Raw genomic sequence first — 17,434 nt, 5'->3', positions numbered from 1 at the left:
AAACACATAGATGGAGATAATCATAATGAGTGGTAACCTTAAATCCAGCAAAAATGGTCCTGACACTTTAATACTGACCCAGATACTGAGTCTGGCCTGGCTGTCCCTGGCATTTCAATCTTGACCAACATTCTGATCCCACTGCTAAAGCTGCCATTTCTAAATGATTGCTTTGTTTCATTGACCATTAATATCTATGCACCTCACAAATGGCATAAAGTATCTTCCTCCCATTAAATGCTCATTCATCAGTTATATCATTAAATTTTGATGTTCTAATCCAAAATGTAGGTTTTAAAATGTGACACCAATTAACCTTAAGTTATCAGTCTTCTTGAGCTACTGTTACAGCCTTGGGTCTAAGTTTTAAAATCCATTTTATTTAATCTTTTTAGCTAAATGGAAGGTCCAAAACTGAGTGACTAACATGTGTTTTTTAAGCACTGATAAAGCCGATCTGTTACCATAGTTAATTCTGAGACACCAACCTATTGTTTCCATATAGCCCTATAGATGTTTGGGGCATTTATGGAAGATACAATATCCAGTGAAGTATATTAGCCTGTTACTGAGGAATGGGGACTATTTTTCAGGCTCCAGCGAGGGAAACAGTATGAAAGTAATTTTAAGAAAAGTTACATATGTCTTACATTGTAAAAGCTTCTTGCCTTCCTGAAAGAAACTACATTTCAAAGCAACTCTCAGCCCCTAGCCACCTCATGTATATCCTGAGTGGAAAGCGGACTAGAGGAAAGATAAGTATAATCTTTTAACAGAGCAGCTTCTTACTATCTGGGATGCCAACTCAAAAGATTCAATAGTAAACTTCCAAAAAGGAAATGGATTCACTCTATTACCCAAATGTACTTTGTATGGTATGATCTGCATGTACTGCACGCAAAACAGAACTTTTCATTGTATCTAGCTACATTTGACAATAATAAATCAAATCAATATATATACTTAGTTATGTATGCATAACTATTGAGTAAACATGAAGGAGTGAGAATTATCGCTTTGAAAGAACCAGTTCAGGTACAGATGGCTGTAAAACCTCCTTCCAGGCTGTAAGATTCTATGATTCTAGCAATGGGATTGTGTATTCCCTAAATGCAGATGAATTGATCTCCCACTGACCCTGCATATTCAGTCACGGATGTCCAAGGTGAGAGTCAATAAGAGTAATTACTGAGATTGCCTCCAAAGGGTTTTCCAAGCCACAGTCATTAGTCGGACAGTGAGATTTGCAAAAGCAATAATGGGGTGAAGGATACAATTGGTCCTTCTGCAGCTGGCATGCCATTGTTGCTTTCTGTCCACTCTGATTTATTGCATTAAAGGCGAATCCCATTCTGAAGAAAACAGCAAGATTTTGCATCTGACTTTCCCTCTACTGGAAATAACCATCACCACAGAAGAAGCCCACACAGTGAGTCTCTGTTTTAGTCTACAGTCAACACTTTTTCAGGTTTTATATCTCCCTTTTATTCTGGAGAAGAGGATAAAGTTTGTACTCCCTTTTCCCTAATAGACAGGACATTCTGCTTTTCTGGAATAAAGAACTGGAACACACAGCAGCTGCAAGTTAACTAAATCACTGTCAGCTCTATCTAACCCGTCTCTTTGTTGGTGCTGACCCCAACTCTCTTGCTTTATTCTTCTCAGAGTATATCACACACTGAACAGCACCTCAGTAACAGTCTCCTTCACTTTACACACAGTTCCCACACCAAGAATCTTAGTCTGTTGCTCAAACTTTTGAATACCTTGAGCACCATGGAAAATTTCCAAATGTTTTCTACAGCTTTAATTCAATGCAAGAAAAGTTAGGCACTTTTTTATGTTTTTGCAAGGCACATTCTTGATTAGCTTTAATTAAATTTTAATGCCAAATAAAAGATATTCTCTTTTCTACCTCTTTAGATTCTTTGGTTTTATTTTCCTTATACAATTCTGAAATTGGTATGACAAGAGGAAAAGGCAGTGGAATTGGACTTTGTGGCATTCCTGATGAAAGAATAATGCCCGAAATGTCAATTCTGCTGCTCCTCGGATGCTGCCTGACCTGCTGCGTTTTTCCACCACACTCTCGATTCTGGTGCTGCTGCACCACATGCTCTGATCTCCAGCATCTGCAGTCCTCACTTCCTCCTTTGAGGCCTACTGTCCTCCTCACACTCTGATTTCATATATGCCCCCCTCATTGCATTGGTTTCCCTTTTTGTGCCTGCCACATGTAATATATAATGGGCAAATGACCTCTTTCCCTGTCATGTGTGAATGATTCCCTCAGTTTGGGGAGGGAGGTGGTAGTTAAATGGGTAGAAGCCAAAGGCCTACCAATGCCTCTTTGGAGGCAGAGGGGCTGGCAGGAGGCATCACCATCTTTCTTGAAACTTCATATACATTAAGGCTGAATTCTGTTTAAAGCCAAAAACCTGCAATTCCCACCTTGACCTTCAGTGCTGTACTGACCTCTTTTTAAATTATAGTCCGACTTATTAGAATTAATTGGGAGTAAGTGAGGAGGAATTTCTTCCTAGTGAAAGTATCCTGAATATCTGATGCCACCATTGCGTTGGTAGTTGCAGTCTTGCTGTCACTGGAAAGTCAATGCTTCAAGACCCCACGAGACCTTTTTTGTTCTGTCATGGGATGTGGATATTTTCTGACCAGTATGTGTTGCCCAATGCTAACTGCACTTCAGAAAGTTATCATAAGCTGCCTTCTTGAACTGCTACAATCCTTGGGTGTTGGAACATCCATTTGACCTCATATTTTAGTCCGACAATTCATTGCAAAATTAAAAGAATGCTGCATTATTGAGATATCAAATTTCAGATGTAATGTCAAGATGAGGATTGCCTGATTTCTTGGGTTGATATGAGCAATTATAAAAGATAGAAAAGTTCAAAGTGATACATTTTGGCAGGAGGAACAAAGAGAAGCAATACAAAATTAGGTTTATTTTAAACTGAGTGCAAAAGTAAAGGAACCTTGATGTATAGGTGTACAAATGATTGAAGGTGGCAGGTCAGGTTGAAGAAGTAGTTAATAAAGGATACTGAATCCTAGGCTTTATAAACTGGGTGCAGAATACAAGAGCAAGGAAGTTCTGTCAAATCTTTAAAAGACATTGTTTCAGCCTCAACTAGAGTATTATGTCCAATTTTTGGCATCGTAGTTTAAGAAGGATGTGAAAGCATCAAGGAGAGTGCTGAAAAGATTCAAAAGAATGCTCCCAAGAATAAGGGTCTTTGGCTGATGGACAAATTGGAAAACTTAGGACCTTTCTTTACAGAAGAAAAGATTGGGAGTCTGGATAGAAGTTTTCAAAACCCTGAGTGTTCTGGGCAGGATAGTTGAGGAAAACTTGTTCCCACTGATGGCAGAAGGATTATGGTGCAGAAACACCTATTTATGACATCTGGCAAAAGGAGCAATGACGCCTTGCGAAAATATTTTTACTTGTGAGTTGTTAAGACCTGCACGAGTGATATTCAGGCAATTTCAACTGCTTTAAAAGGAGAATTCGATATATTCCAAGACTGTGGAGAAAGTCTCAATTCTCCATCCTATCCAAATTGTCTTGCAGAGAGACGGCAGGAATACAATGGGCCAAATGACCCCATTCTGTGCTGTGTCAATACTATGCTTCAATGAGAATTGAAGAGCAATGTAAATACTCAAAAGTAATTCATTAGTTGTTTGAGATATTCTGTGCTCATTAAAAGGTGTTATGTAAATGCAAGTCCCCTCTTCCTAATTTGTTACCACCCTGGAAATGGACTGGGGTCACTAAACATTTTAGCAGATGTCTGATTCTAAAATCCAAGATCTTGCTTCATAGGCATTTTTTGAGAACATGAACTTGTAGCCATGTTCCTGTGTGGTCTAAGTCTAGTTCACAGGGCATCACTGATTAGGCCAGCATTGATTGCTCATCATCTAATTGTCCAGTGGGGATTTAAGAGTCAACCACATTGTTGTGGGTCTGGAATCACATCTGGGCAAGATCAGGGAAGGACAGCAGTTTCCTGCCCTAAAGGGCATTAGTAAACCAGATGGATTTTCCTGACAATTGATACTGGTTTCATGGTCATCATTAGACTCTTAATTTCAGATTTGCTATGGTAGGAGTAAAACTCACATCGCCAGTCTCTGGGATTAATAGTTCTGTGATAAAATTATTAGGTCATCACCTCCCCTTTTATTCTATTTGTTCAGAGGTTCACAAGGCTATTGCAAGGTACATTAGCCTTTGATCCTTCCTAGAATCTTCTGGGGGACTGTGCAATCAGCATTCTTTCTCATGTATCCATGATGCAGTACTGTAGAGAATTGAGCTGTTGAATCCATCAAGACATTGTTAATTCCCAGGACATTCACACAAAAACACGTTATTCTTCTTACAAGCGTTCCCACAAATTGGTTGTCATTTACATACAATTATTCTGAAAAGTTAAGCAGTAACAGCGCAGAGCAACATGACAACAGTTAAAAATGTTAAGTGTGAATGATTCAGAAGAAAGCTTTCTTCATTAGTAAATAGCAGTGGGTGGCAGAGACTTCCAGTAATTAAGCAGACAGTACCTCCTCTGTAGAGCTACTAAGCCTGAATTTTTAAGTTGTCCATGTTGTTGTCCACACAATGTTTTCATTCACTTCAGACAACCCTGTAACAGTGCAGAAGCATTTAGAGTCACATACAATCTGGCATTTGAAAGGGTATCCACTCAATGTATACATTTAACAGAATCCATCATTTGTCCTGGAATCAAAGGCATGGTAAATAACACAATAGTTAAACATTCATTTTTGTTTCATCCATGGGAGATTTAGAGCTGATACTGAAATCTTTCTCAATCATATGGAGATTGGGCATCCATGTCAGCAAATATGGAAATTATTTTTGAAATGCAAAACATGAAGATAATAGTCTTCATTTCAGATTTGTCATTTTATAGCACAGTTCAATGCTTACATTAATGGATGCTTTGAAATATAAACCACTTTGAAAGTTGTCAAAGCTGCAGAGATGGAATTTAAATCTGGAAATAAAAAATAATGAACAGGTACAGGCATGAGTTTGCAGACAGGTGACGATGCAACCAATATCCAACTCCATTTAGTAATACAAACAGGAATTGCTGGAAAAGCTCAGCAAATCTGGCAGCATCTGTGGAGAGAAATCAGAGTTAATGCTTATGGTTGACTAGCCCTGCCTCAGAATTGGGGACCATACCGTAAGCATTTGTTCTGTTCTGAGGAAGGGTCAACTGAGCTTTTCTAGCAATTTCTGTTTTTTGTTTCTGATTCACAGCATCGCAGTTCCTTCCATTTCCTTATGGTAACCACTGAAGAGCAACTGACCCTGCACTGAATATTCATGAGGAAGGCTGTCCTCTGTAACGTTCTATAGTACCACCATCTTAGATCAACGTTATGCTATGCTTGCAAGGGGGTTCAACTATGTTCCAGTCAAAAATTGATCATTGCTGTATCTACATGTTCCAGCCCTATGCTATATACTACCTCTGCAGGTGACCTTGCAGCAGAGCCTGCATCTCTGATTATGCCTCTCTGTCAAACCAGAAGCTGATACCTCAAGTCTAAATGGATGGTGTCACCATGGTAGGTGCAGACAATGCTGAATTTTGATCAGCCTGGACTGCCTTACTAGTCATAAACCACTTAAGTCATGACCTGCTGTAACTGGGGTATATCTGAAAAATCCACCATTATGGGTGGTGACAAACAATCATATGGGAGTGTGACACCATCAATACATGTTTGCACATTTGCAATAGCAGCAATTTGTATTTATAAAACACTGTGTCTTTAACACAGTCAACCATTCCAAGGTTTTGAAGAGTGTTACCAAACAAGGGTTGACACTGAGTCACAGAAGAAGATATTAGGACAAGTGACCAGACCCTTGGTCAAAGAATGGGTTTTAATCAGTGTCTTAAAGTAAGGGAGAAAGATAGAGTGTTGAATAAGGAAGGGAGTTCAAAGCTAATTAGATTAGATTACTTACAGTGTGGAAACAGGCCCTTCAGCCCAACAAGTCCACACCGTCCCACCGAAGCGCAACCCACCCATACCTCTACATTTACCCCTTACCTAACACTACGGGCAATTTAGCATAGCCAATTCACCTGACCTGCACATCTTTGGACTGTGGGAGGAAACCGGAGCACTCTGAGGAAACCCACGCAGACACGGGGAGAACGTGCAAACTCCACACAGTCAGTCGCCTGAGGCGGGAATTGAACCCGGGTCTCTGGCCACTGTGAGGCAGCAGTGCTAACCACTGTGCCACCGTGCCGCCCTCAAATTATTTACATGCAAAAAAAGGAAGAAGGCAAAGGATCTCCGAGGATTCTGGGTCTGGAGGATGTTATGGGAGTAAGGAGACGTGAAGGGGTCTGAATACAAGAATAAGAATTGTAAACAGACACTAATATAGACCAATGACACGGAATTTCCGAGATGAACAATTGTACTCGTTAGTAAGTGATTGCCAATGATGACAAATGTAGACCAGTGAGCACTGTGCAGGGGTTTGAAATGTTTGAACATCACTGGGTGTGAATTAGGGTACGAGTAGCAGAGATTTTGATGAGTTCAAGTTTAAGGGGAGAAGTGTGACCTTTGAGGATTTGACTTAAGTGCAATGCCTTTCACATTCAAGCAGCCATCAAGCCTCACATGGACCTAATGGCTAAGTGCACAAGTACTGATAAAGGAATACATCCTGTATAACTATATCCAGACTGGGAGTCAATACCTTCAAACAGACAGAAAAGGAAGAAAATTGGAAGTTGAAAGATGTAAAAAAATGCCAGTTAGTTTCCTGAATGTGTACTCCTGATGTGTAGGATTACTGTTTGGAGCAGACATCAAGAAATCATAGCAGTACATCTGCAGTTTTTTGTCCATTCCTGGTGAATTGATAAAAAAAAGAGACAGAGCACTCTCACTGTCCTGATATGTGCTGCAGGTGAATGAGGCTCCATGCTGGGACCCTCAATCTGAGAATTAGTCCAGAGATATAATGTTTTAACTTATATTGACGATGATCTATTCAACAAGTTGTGTTGTTAAAATATTGTGTTTTGTCGATTGTAAGTACTTATTTTCGCACTTGGCCAACAGTCTTGAGCTCAATTTCTCTAGCAATCTTATATCAATAAAACAGACTTCTGATTGTCTGGTATTTTCTGTGTAAACATATCCAATATATTATCCAATGTAGTACATTTTGAGGTATGGCATCCGGGATGTAATAGGTGTCACAGGAAAGAAAAATATTATTGCTGAGGTTTTATCCCATACCAGCCTCTGTCAACCTCATATTGTTGACTGACATTCACGGTATTTTCCATTCTTTCATTTCCTGTGGCAGAACTGAGTTTCCTACTTCTTCCTGCCCCACTTTCTCTCTGCTGGGTACGCTGTATTACCCAGCTACAGCTCATGGACAGGAAACAGTTGACAGCAGACTGCAGCTGCTTTTCATTACTGTTCACCTTTGTTTGTATCATTCTGAATTCAACTCTCTCCTCTGGTAACCTGAGATGGTCCAAGGACGTGGTACTTTGCTATCCATCAGTCTCAATCTGCAGTACTAGGCATGTTCAGTATCTATAACAAATATAATCAAGTTGCTTAGTGGTTTAATTTTAGAATCTGTTCACTTCAGTCTCAGTAGGCGAACTAGTTAGTATCGTGTCCTCACTGTAAGAGAAATGTAAAATATATGCCTTTTGTTTGTGTGGAAGACATGAAGAAAATACTACCACCCCAAAGTCCATAATAGATTGTGCTTAAACAATACAATACTTCAGAAAGTTATAATGACTGGCTCTCTCCTCTTGAGAATATTCTCGAAATGATAGGTTTTCTTTTCACTACCTCATCAATTCAATATCAATAAATATTCCTCTCATCAATATTTATAGACCTTGGTTCAGGTGAGTAGTGTGAGCAGCCGGTGAAAAAGTTCTACTACTTATTCACATCTATTTCTTAAATTAAATAACTGTAAGTAAAAGGTAATTTTGATTAACAACATAGAAGTTTAAAGGAATATAAAAATGCATAACGTTGGAATGTAACCAATTCCTTTGCCTGGCTGACCCTTTTCCATCATCTGAATTTTAAAAGTGTGCATCTTGAATATTAAGCTGTAGGAATTGATTGCATGCCCCCTATAACATTTTTAGGAGATGATGCCATTCCATCATTCTCAGATGGATGCCGTGGCTGATTTCAAGCCATTAAACTAGTCCTCATGCCAGATCCTGCTGGGCCTCACATCAGAAACACATCACATGGTGATGCCTTGCATACCTCTGAGCCACTCAACAGGAGGTAATGGGGTGGTGGGGGGGGGGGGGGGGGGGGGGTTCATTGTCTTTCAGGAATACTCATTGAAAATGCATAGGATTTAAGTTCTGTTGGTAATTATAAGCAAGTGCTTGCCTGTAGTTTCCATGATGAATGTTCATACGCAGCAACATTTCATTTTTGTACTGTTCAATATGTAATCACAGTGTTGCTGTACATTTCTTTTTTAATCTACAATTAGCTATTACAGTCTGCTCAAAATCACAAAGCTTGTTAGCAGAGCATGAGGCTAACAGGGGTAGGTTTTCCAATGAGCTATGCTGCTTGCAGCCAGGCGAGGAGATTGAGAAAGTGGGTATATGCGGATTTTAGGCGTTTTGCCTGCAATTTTCCAAATGTATCTTTTTTCCACAAGAAAATGTTTTGTGCTACAAATCAGAAACAAAGATATTTAGTTGAATATCTGGCACAAAGTTTCAGCTTTCATATCTAGATTGTAGATTTTGTGTTCAAAGATAATTTAGAATATACTCAAGGAAATCTCAGTGATGGAACTTTTATTACAAATTTATATTTTTGAAATGATGAATAAAATTTTTTAAATGAATTTGAAATTGTTTTGTAAACATTTTGTTTACTCTTTACAATAAACCTATTCGTAAGTATCTCAAAATAAAATGTGTTCCTAATGCAAGTGATAGAGCATTGCCATTAAAAATGACCACCATGGTCTATCTGTGCATGTTCACTCGCAACGCAATTGTTATGCAGGTATCTCTGCTTGCCTTGAGAGGCTCTGCATTTTGTGCCTTCTTGTTGAGCATATGCATAGATGTCATCTCTATTGACTCTGAGTGCCTATGAAAGATAAAATTATGATGGGCTGCAATAAGTAGATGTATAAAACTTTTAAAAAATGTGAGTGAGTAAGTGAGAGCTCTAAGTTGCATCGTGATTGTTTACTCTGCTGGAGCATGTGTAGGGAGAGGGGATGAGAATGGCTAAATGGCTGGTGTGAAGGGTAGAATAACAACAGTGATGCAAGTTCAATCCCTGTACTGGCTAATGTGAAGACTAAATCATAGAGATTTGCCTCCTTGCCTAGTCCCATGCTTGATGCAGTGTGATGTCCTTCAATTGGTTGATGTGCTTCAACACTTGCCTCTCTCGAAGCCACAGCAAAATGCCTACAGTCTCTCAGACTAAGGAGAATTACTTTACCCTCTGAGGTATGCACATTCATGGGATAAAAGAGAAACGTTTGAACAAGTGCTGATCTTCCAAACTTTGGAGCACACATCAGGAATTTGGATGTTCAGTTTCCACTTCATCTCCCCATAATTTGCGTGCCACTGAGCATTAAAGAGGTAAACTCACCCTCTGATAAAGACTCTGCTAACCTTCTGAATCACTTAAATTTACAATAGCAAATTAACGAAGGAGCAGAACTACCAGACAGTTAGGAATGAGATTCACTAACAAAAAATTCAACAAAGCTGCAAAGAAAGAACTTCGAGAGTTTCAATGTCTAAATATTTTCACAGATCCATGTGAGACAGTAATATAAACTCGTCTGATCCTTTGTGACTGGTATACGATTAAGTCTAGACATGCCTTGGCCTGTTTTGGGACCACAAAGCAAAAGTAAATAATCAGCTCCAAAATTACAACTAAGCATTGCTGTGCTGAAAGAAAAACTCCAATAATAGATACCTCAGAAGATCCGAAAGGGAACTAAATTCCCCTTAAAGGATCTGCATGCTTGCAGTTTTGAGACAGTTGTATCGAAGAGAAGGAATTACTAGAAGACAAATCTCCGGGATTTGGAAAAAAAGACAACAAAATGGAGTTGTTCCTAATTATCATTATTATTACAGGAGCTGAAGCCAGTTTCTCAAAGGATCCCAGAATTGAAAGTCCACTGAAAAAACACAATTATATTGTCCATTTTTACTCAATGTTATGTAATAATGGAGCATTCTGACAGCCTACAGTGAGTTAGAAAACCAAATAATAACTCTCCTGATAGTGGTGTGTTCCCAGTCTAACTGAACCATGTACTTTCTTGCATGGGTGATACGGATGAAAGCTCACTAATGTATCACATTAATGATTCAAAATTGTTACATCAATGTTATTAAATCTGAAGCTGAGAGGAGAAAGTGGTTTGTCCCGCATTAAATATGAATTCTAAAACAGTACCATTTCACAATCACATTCTGTAGAATACAGGATAAAGACACCACCACAATAAATGCATGTCACACAGTGCACATCACAAAATCTATGATTACAGCTGGTTAGAAGAAATGTGTTAGATAGGGATATTCACTGTGGTGTCTTCCATTAACTCTGCTGCATTTGCACATTTAACTATAATTTTGTTCCTAGCCCCAAATTTTGATATCACCACCACCTCCACCTCAACACAATCTTTGACATTGGAGAATAGGAGCAACTTTGCCACTATCATGGAAAATAACCTTAGCAGCATGATTGGCTGTGTAGCATGAAAGATATCTGCTTTGCACTCATTCATGTCTCATTCTGTGATGAATGGGTTTAATAGTCACTTTTCCAATCTCAATAAACATATCCCTTCCGCTAAATAGACTATTCCCTGAAACAAATCCACCTTAAGTCAAACCCTAAATTCAGGATCTAATTCAACACTAGTCATTAATCCAATCCTAAACCCCAGCCAAAATCTAACCTTATGTTCAACTATAAAATTTCCAAGTAAACTCTGCAACATTCCATCTTGAAACTAAGACTAAGGTGCTCCAATTTTAACTTGGGAAGGTTTTCCAATAATAAAAGCAAAAAAACCTGGAAATACTCAACAAGTTTTGCAGCATCTATGTAGATAAAAGAGTTAATGTTTTGGCTGTGAGCTTGCAAGACTGGGAGAAGTTAAGATTTCATGTAAGTGAAGGGAAGGAGGACATTAAAAAGAACAAAAGGGAGACCTGTGATCAGTTAGAGCAAAGGGCAGATTAAATGACAAAACGTTTAATGCTGTGCTGCAAAGGGTAAAGGACCAAGCACAGAAAATATTTGTTTCATTTGTCATGACCTCTTTCCAGTGACCACTTGAAAAGAAAACAATGGATGTTTTGTGCTCTCATAGGGTCCTGGAGATGTTCAGCACATAAAAAGACCCTTCAGTCTAACTTGTCCATGCGGACCAGATATCCTGAGTTAATCTAGTCCCATTTGCCAGCATTTGGCCCATACCTCTCTAAACCCTTCCTCTTCATATAACCATCCAGATGCCTTTTAAATGTTGTAATTGTACCAGTCTCCACCACTTCCTCTGGCAGCTCATTCCATACACATGTGAAAAGGTTGCCCTTTAGGTCCTTTTTACATCTTTCCCTTCTCACCTTAACCCATGTTGGGATGGTATTCGGTGGCCTACACTGGACAAAACAGATGTTACTCACTGTCCAGGCTCATAAGTGTAACAGTTAGGGTTAAATAAGATCATTGCACCTCAGCAACAGTTTGTGATTTCACAAATAAAAGAAGTATTGGGCAAAAGAAAGGAGATGGTAACCTTTACTACATCAGATTCTGGTGATCAATCCAAATTGACCAATACCTTCAGGTTGATAGTTCAACATGGTACTTGTGTAGGATGATACTATGCATCCGTTTAAATACATTTGAAGTCTGGAGGCACATTTCAACTGACTATATTTAATTTTAATTCTGCTTAATCTGCTTAAGGAGTGTGATCCAGCAGAACACTGTGTACATTTCACTGATGGCTACCTACAAAAATCCAAAAGAAACAGTGTCTTCTAAGAATAAACCATACAGTCCAGCAAAGTGTAATACTATACACTTACCATCTGAACTCAGCCAGCCAGCTGTGAAAGTACTCGCAGACTATACAGTACATGACAGTTAATTAAGGAAAATCCCTTCAGATGTCTTGCTGACTTCACTTAATAAATAATTGAGTGGAATTTGTAAAAAGTATTAACAACAGAAGACATAATGGCGGTAAAGCAACAAGGAACCAATAATCGGATTTTAAAAATAAGAATACTTTGGTCAGCGGTTATTAACCATGTTGGCTAAATATCAACATATTTTTGCTGAATATTCTGACCAACTGCTTAACTTATTGGTTCCAGTAGGTTAACCAATCTAGTTGGAAATTAATACATAGAGTCATTCTGCACAGTAGGAGATTGGACACATGGCAGTTCTTGCAAAGAACTATCCAATTAATTCCACTCTCCGGTTCTATCTCCCACAGCCTTGGAAATTTGAAGTTGAAATTGTTTACTTTTTCTACTTTTGCTCTTTGAGAAAGAATAGTCTGACATTTACCCTTTAAGTGCTGAATGAACATGAAGTTAAAAAGTAATATTCTTTCTCATCCGTCACCAAATCTGCATCAGACAGGTGGCCATAATTTCATTCCTTTCTCTGCTCTCTTCTCAACAAGCCGGACTAATTGACTTGTCCATCTCCTGAAGCACTTCCATTCAAACATAATGTCCAATCTAGCCTTAAGCTGAAGCACTTTTCAATTTTACATTGTAAGGACTGTTATTGTGAGACATTGATACAGTACATGATAATGACTATTCACTGGATTAGCACTGATACATATTTTTGTTTCAGAAATGAAAATTATTTTGTAAACCATGAAATTCATTAACTGTTTTGAAGTTACACTTGGTATGATATTATTTCTGTAAGTGAAGTTCGCTCCCTGGTAAAATACCTTGGTTTGCTGTACAGGGGCACATACTAGTTTATTTCAGAATGGTAATTAAAGATGCAAATATTGTTGAAATTACTGTACAATGGTTAGTTTCTATAATTTAAAATTAAATGTTTTAACAATTCTTGGGATGGACTTAAATAGCTGATTTCTATCACGTTAACAGTTACTACAAACTCTTCCCTCATAAAGACATCAAAATTAATGCTGGTGAAATGTATGTTCAGGTCAATTAAAAACGAAATCTCAAATCTGCTGCTGAAAGCTTTCCCTTGGGGAGAAATATCTCCTGGCCAGCAATTGAGGAAAGTGGCCCATGACAGCTTTTATTATTTCCCAAATGAAGAATATCAACTATCAGCTTGAGAATTCTATAATAAATTTCACCATCATAAGTGATGGTTGCAGACTGAACACCCAGAATATAAATGGACAACACATGAAGTTGGGAAGAGTTTAAAAAAAATTGTTGCTGATGACGTTACAATTTCTTCTCCGGTTTTCTGTCCATGTTTCTGCTGACTCCATTGGTGGTAGTGACAGGAAAACACTGTCACAAGAATATAAGAAATAGGAACTAGAATTGTTAAGCTCTGTTCTGCTACAGATTATGATCTTCCACCTTCTTCACAGATCTTCTATCTTAATTCAAACTTCCCACACTAAGCACCCAAAATTCATTTCACTTCCGTCTGAAATGTATGATTCAGGATCCACTATTCCAGAGAATAGCAGAGAATTCTAGAGATTCACAATACTTTGAATGAAAAATTTTTCCTCATCTTAGTCCAATACAGCCAATCTCCTGTTTTAAGACTTCATGTTCTAGGTTTCCCAGAAAAGGAAACCTTTTCCAGCATCTACACTATCAAGTCCTGAAGATATTTATGTTTTCAGTGATGCCACCTCTCATTTTTTTAAAGTTGAGGGAATATAGATCTGGTCTGCTTGATCGCTCCACGACGTCAATTTCCAAATGTGGTCAAGTACAATGGGGAGCAATTCTAAGTAGAATCAAAATGCATTCCTGGAGAGCAGAGGGGAAATTGTGCCACACTGTCATGTCTGCAGAACAAAGTTCCATGAGGACTGGCAGCAGACACTACCTTGGTTAGAACTTGTGCTAAGACAGGCCTAAGAAGGGAGGAAAGCTTCATTTAAAAAAGGGAGGATTCCTATTTTTGTTCAGAGCTGATGAATGGCAAACATTAACATGATTCATGAAACAATGATTGTACACATTTACCAACCCTACCTAAGGTACAAAATCAAATTCAAACTGCATTGTAAACAACTCCATAACAACCAATTAATAAATAAGTTAAACAAGACAGATGTCTGTGTACAAGAATTCTCCACAGTCATCTTCAGCAGGCATGTTCTAATTAAACTGTCAGGCATTCTGAAATTATCTCTCTTCTGTACCAATATTTACTTACTGATACACTGGTTTTATGATATATGGTCAATGTTAGCTTTTGGTATGTCATTTTTCTAAATATTACTACACAGTAGGACACAGTACACTACCAATGTTCATTATAAGATGCTATCATTACTTATTTTTTCCTTTCAGAAAGGAGCAACAAGTAAATGTGGATTATAAGACATCACTATTTTATCTTCTCTATTTTGTGTCTGCCAACAATACCCTCTGACTGTGATTCTGGTTGGAAGCAGCCAACTTACTGATACAAACTTTAAAAAGAACATAGTGGAATAGAACAACTGACAGACTATTACACAGAAGATAATGGAACCACCATTGTTAACAATTATGAACATGAGAGATTTAAGATACTAGGGTGAATATCAATTATGTTTTACCAGAAATCCAGGAGTTTTGAGAGAGAAGTCAAGAACAGTGCTGAATATATTCTAAACAATTGACGCAATGTAAAAGTATGAATTATTTCAGTTCTTATACAAATTAGATTAGATTAGATTAGATTACTTACAGTGTGGAAACAGGCCCTTCGGCCCAACAAGTCCACACCGCCCCGCCGAAGCGTAACCCACCCATACCCCTACATCTACATCTACCCCTTACCTAACACTATGGGCAATTTAGCATGGCCAATTCACCTGGTCTGCACATCTTTGGAGTGTGGGAGGAAACCGGAGCACCCGGAGGAAACCCACGCAGACACGGGGAAAACGTGCAAACTCCACACAGTCAGTCGCCTGAGGCGGGAATTGAACCCAGGTCTATTTATAACTTAAAGGAAATGAATGATGCAGTGGTTTCTAGGTTTAAATCCACGCTAGACTGATGGGATGAAGACATCCTCTATAAGAAGCATTCTGACGTGATGTGGCATTTGGCAGACTCAATCTACTTCACATGGAAATCGGCCTATGGTTCAATTCTTTTCCTAATTCATCACTAATTGGCAATTTTACGTATAGGGCCAATAATAATGTTAATTATTGCTGGAAAATTTAAGCCCAATAGATCAGGGACCACAAACGAGGATTATGTGAAATTGACAAGTGGTTGATTAAACAAAGTGATATCGTGGAAGAGAAATTGACCAGGCTGACACAGAACTGACTCTCTGCACAAATGGGCAGAATGCTCTTCCCAGGACAGAAGGTGCAGGCATGCTTTATGGGGGAGACAGTGAGGTCTGCCGATGCTGGAGATCAGAGTTGAGAGGGTGTTGCTGGAAAGGCACAGCAGGTCAGGCAGCATCCAAGGAGCAGGAAAATCGACATTTCGGGCCGGAGCCCTTCATCAGGAATGCTTTACAGGGGTACAACACAAAAGTGATAATTGTAAAGTAATTACAGTACAATGGTGGAAATTGTAAAATGATTAAAACAAGAATAAATTGAATGGAAGTTAATCAAGCATCCGGCAGTAGCAATTCATTTATAATTGACACAGGAGAGCCCAGCCATCTCTGTAAGTGGGTGAGAATGTCTTCTAGAGGATTCTTCATTGTATTTCCCATCCAAGCGAATATGTGCAAATGTCCCTTCTCCTGGCATTCAGGTGTGTCCATAGTGTCCCTCCTGCCAGCGAAGTCTTTCGGGGGCTCTTGAGCTGCCTCTTTGTTTATGCGGTATTGGTTTCAATGGGAAATGAGCCTGCCCTTAGGGTATTGGGACCGCAGTGCTAATCGGGGCTGAGGTTTACTGTGAAGGTTGTTTGGGAAGTGTATTCTCTGGCCTGGGATAGCTTGGCCATGTCTGGTTTCTTTATTAGCCTGTTTGGCCAAGACTGGGGCATTGTGGGTGTGTTCTGTATGTGTTGGCAGGCTTGATTTCTGTGTTTTTTTTATGTGGCCGTGCTGTGGGTGAGCAGGGTGGCAGAACTTTTTTCCACAATCATATAATGAATATACTCTATACTCTCTCTCTCACACACACACACACACACACACTCTTACAGGCTCGCAGACTTATGCTGACCCTCTCTCATAAACACACTGACTCTCAGCCACACACACTTTCACCCATGCACACAACCTCTCACAGGCTTATACTCCATCACACTCAGGCACACAATCTATCAAGCATGCACACACACACACATATACTCACACACTTTCTCTCTCTCTCTCTCTCTCTCTCACATACACACACACACACACACATATATATGTCTATAGGGTGAATTTGCATTTGCAGGAAGATTTGATTTGTTTAAAAAGCGCACAATCTGCAGGCAGTCAATCCATGTTACATTTTATAAATCGCTACTTTGGATACAGACAGACTCTAACCTTCGACCTTTAATGCATTGTCTGAGCTGAGATGTCACTTTTTTTTCATAAAATCTTAAGTTATGTCAGGAATGTGACTTGAAAGAAGTTCTGGGATTTATATATTAATGAATTGATACTTGCAACCCATTCTAAAAGATGAAAGACTTAACAGTAATCTAGGTGTGTTCAATATATCATATCAGTTGCATGACACTATGATATTTTTGCCATAATTTCTGTGTCTTATGATCCTGCCCTGCTACTTACCTGATGAAGGAGCAGTGCTCCAAAAGCTAATACTTCTGAATAAACCTGTTGGACTATAAACTGATGTTGTGTGCTTTTTTAACTTTGTCCCCCAGTCCAACACTGGCACCTCCACATATAATAAATGTAGTGTTATTAAAATCCATCTGATTCACTAATGTCATTTAGGAAAAGAAGCCCACTGCCTGGTCTGGCTTATGTGTGTAACTCCAAACCCACAATAATGTGATTGGGCCACTCCGTTTATAAAGAAGACAATTCATTACCACCATCTTAAGGGGAATTTCTACTGCTGTGACTCCTTCTGGGAGAAGATCTGCTATCATGCTACTCCACATTCATTAGCCTCGCTCCA

This window comes from Chiloscyllium punctatum, chromosome 12 (assembly GCF_047496795.1).
Source record: "Chiloscyllium punctatum isolate Juve2018m chromosome 12, sChiPun1.3, whole genome shotgun sequence".
NCBI classification, from domain to species: domain Eukaryota; kingdom Metazoa; phylum Chordata; class Chondrichthyes; order Orectolobiformes; family Hemiscylliidae; genus Chiloscyllium; species Chiloscyllium punctatum.
The sequence above is the reverse complement of the archived record's forward strand: the minus strand, read 5'-3'. Positions refer to the sequence as shown.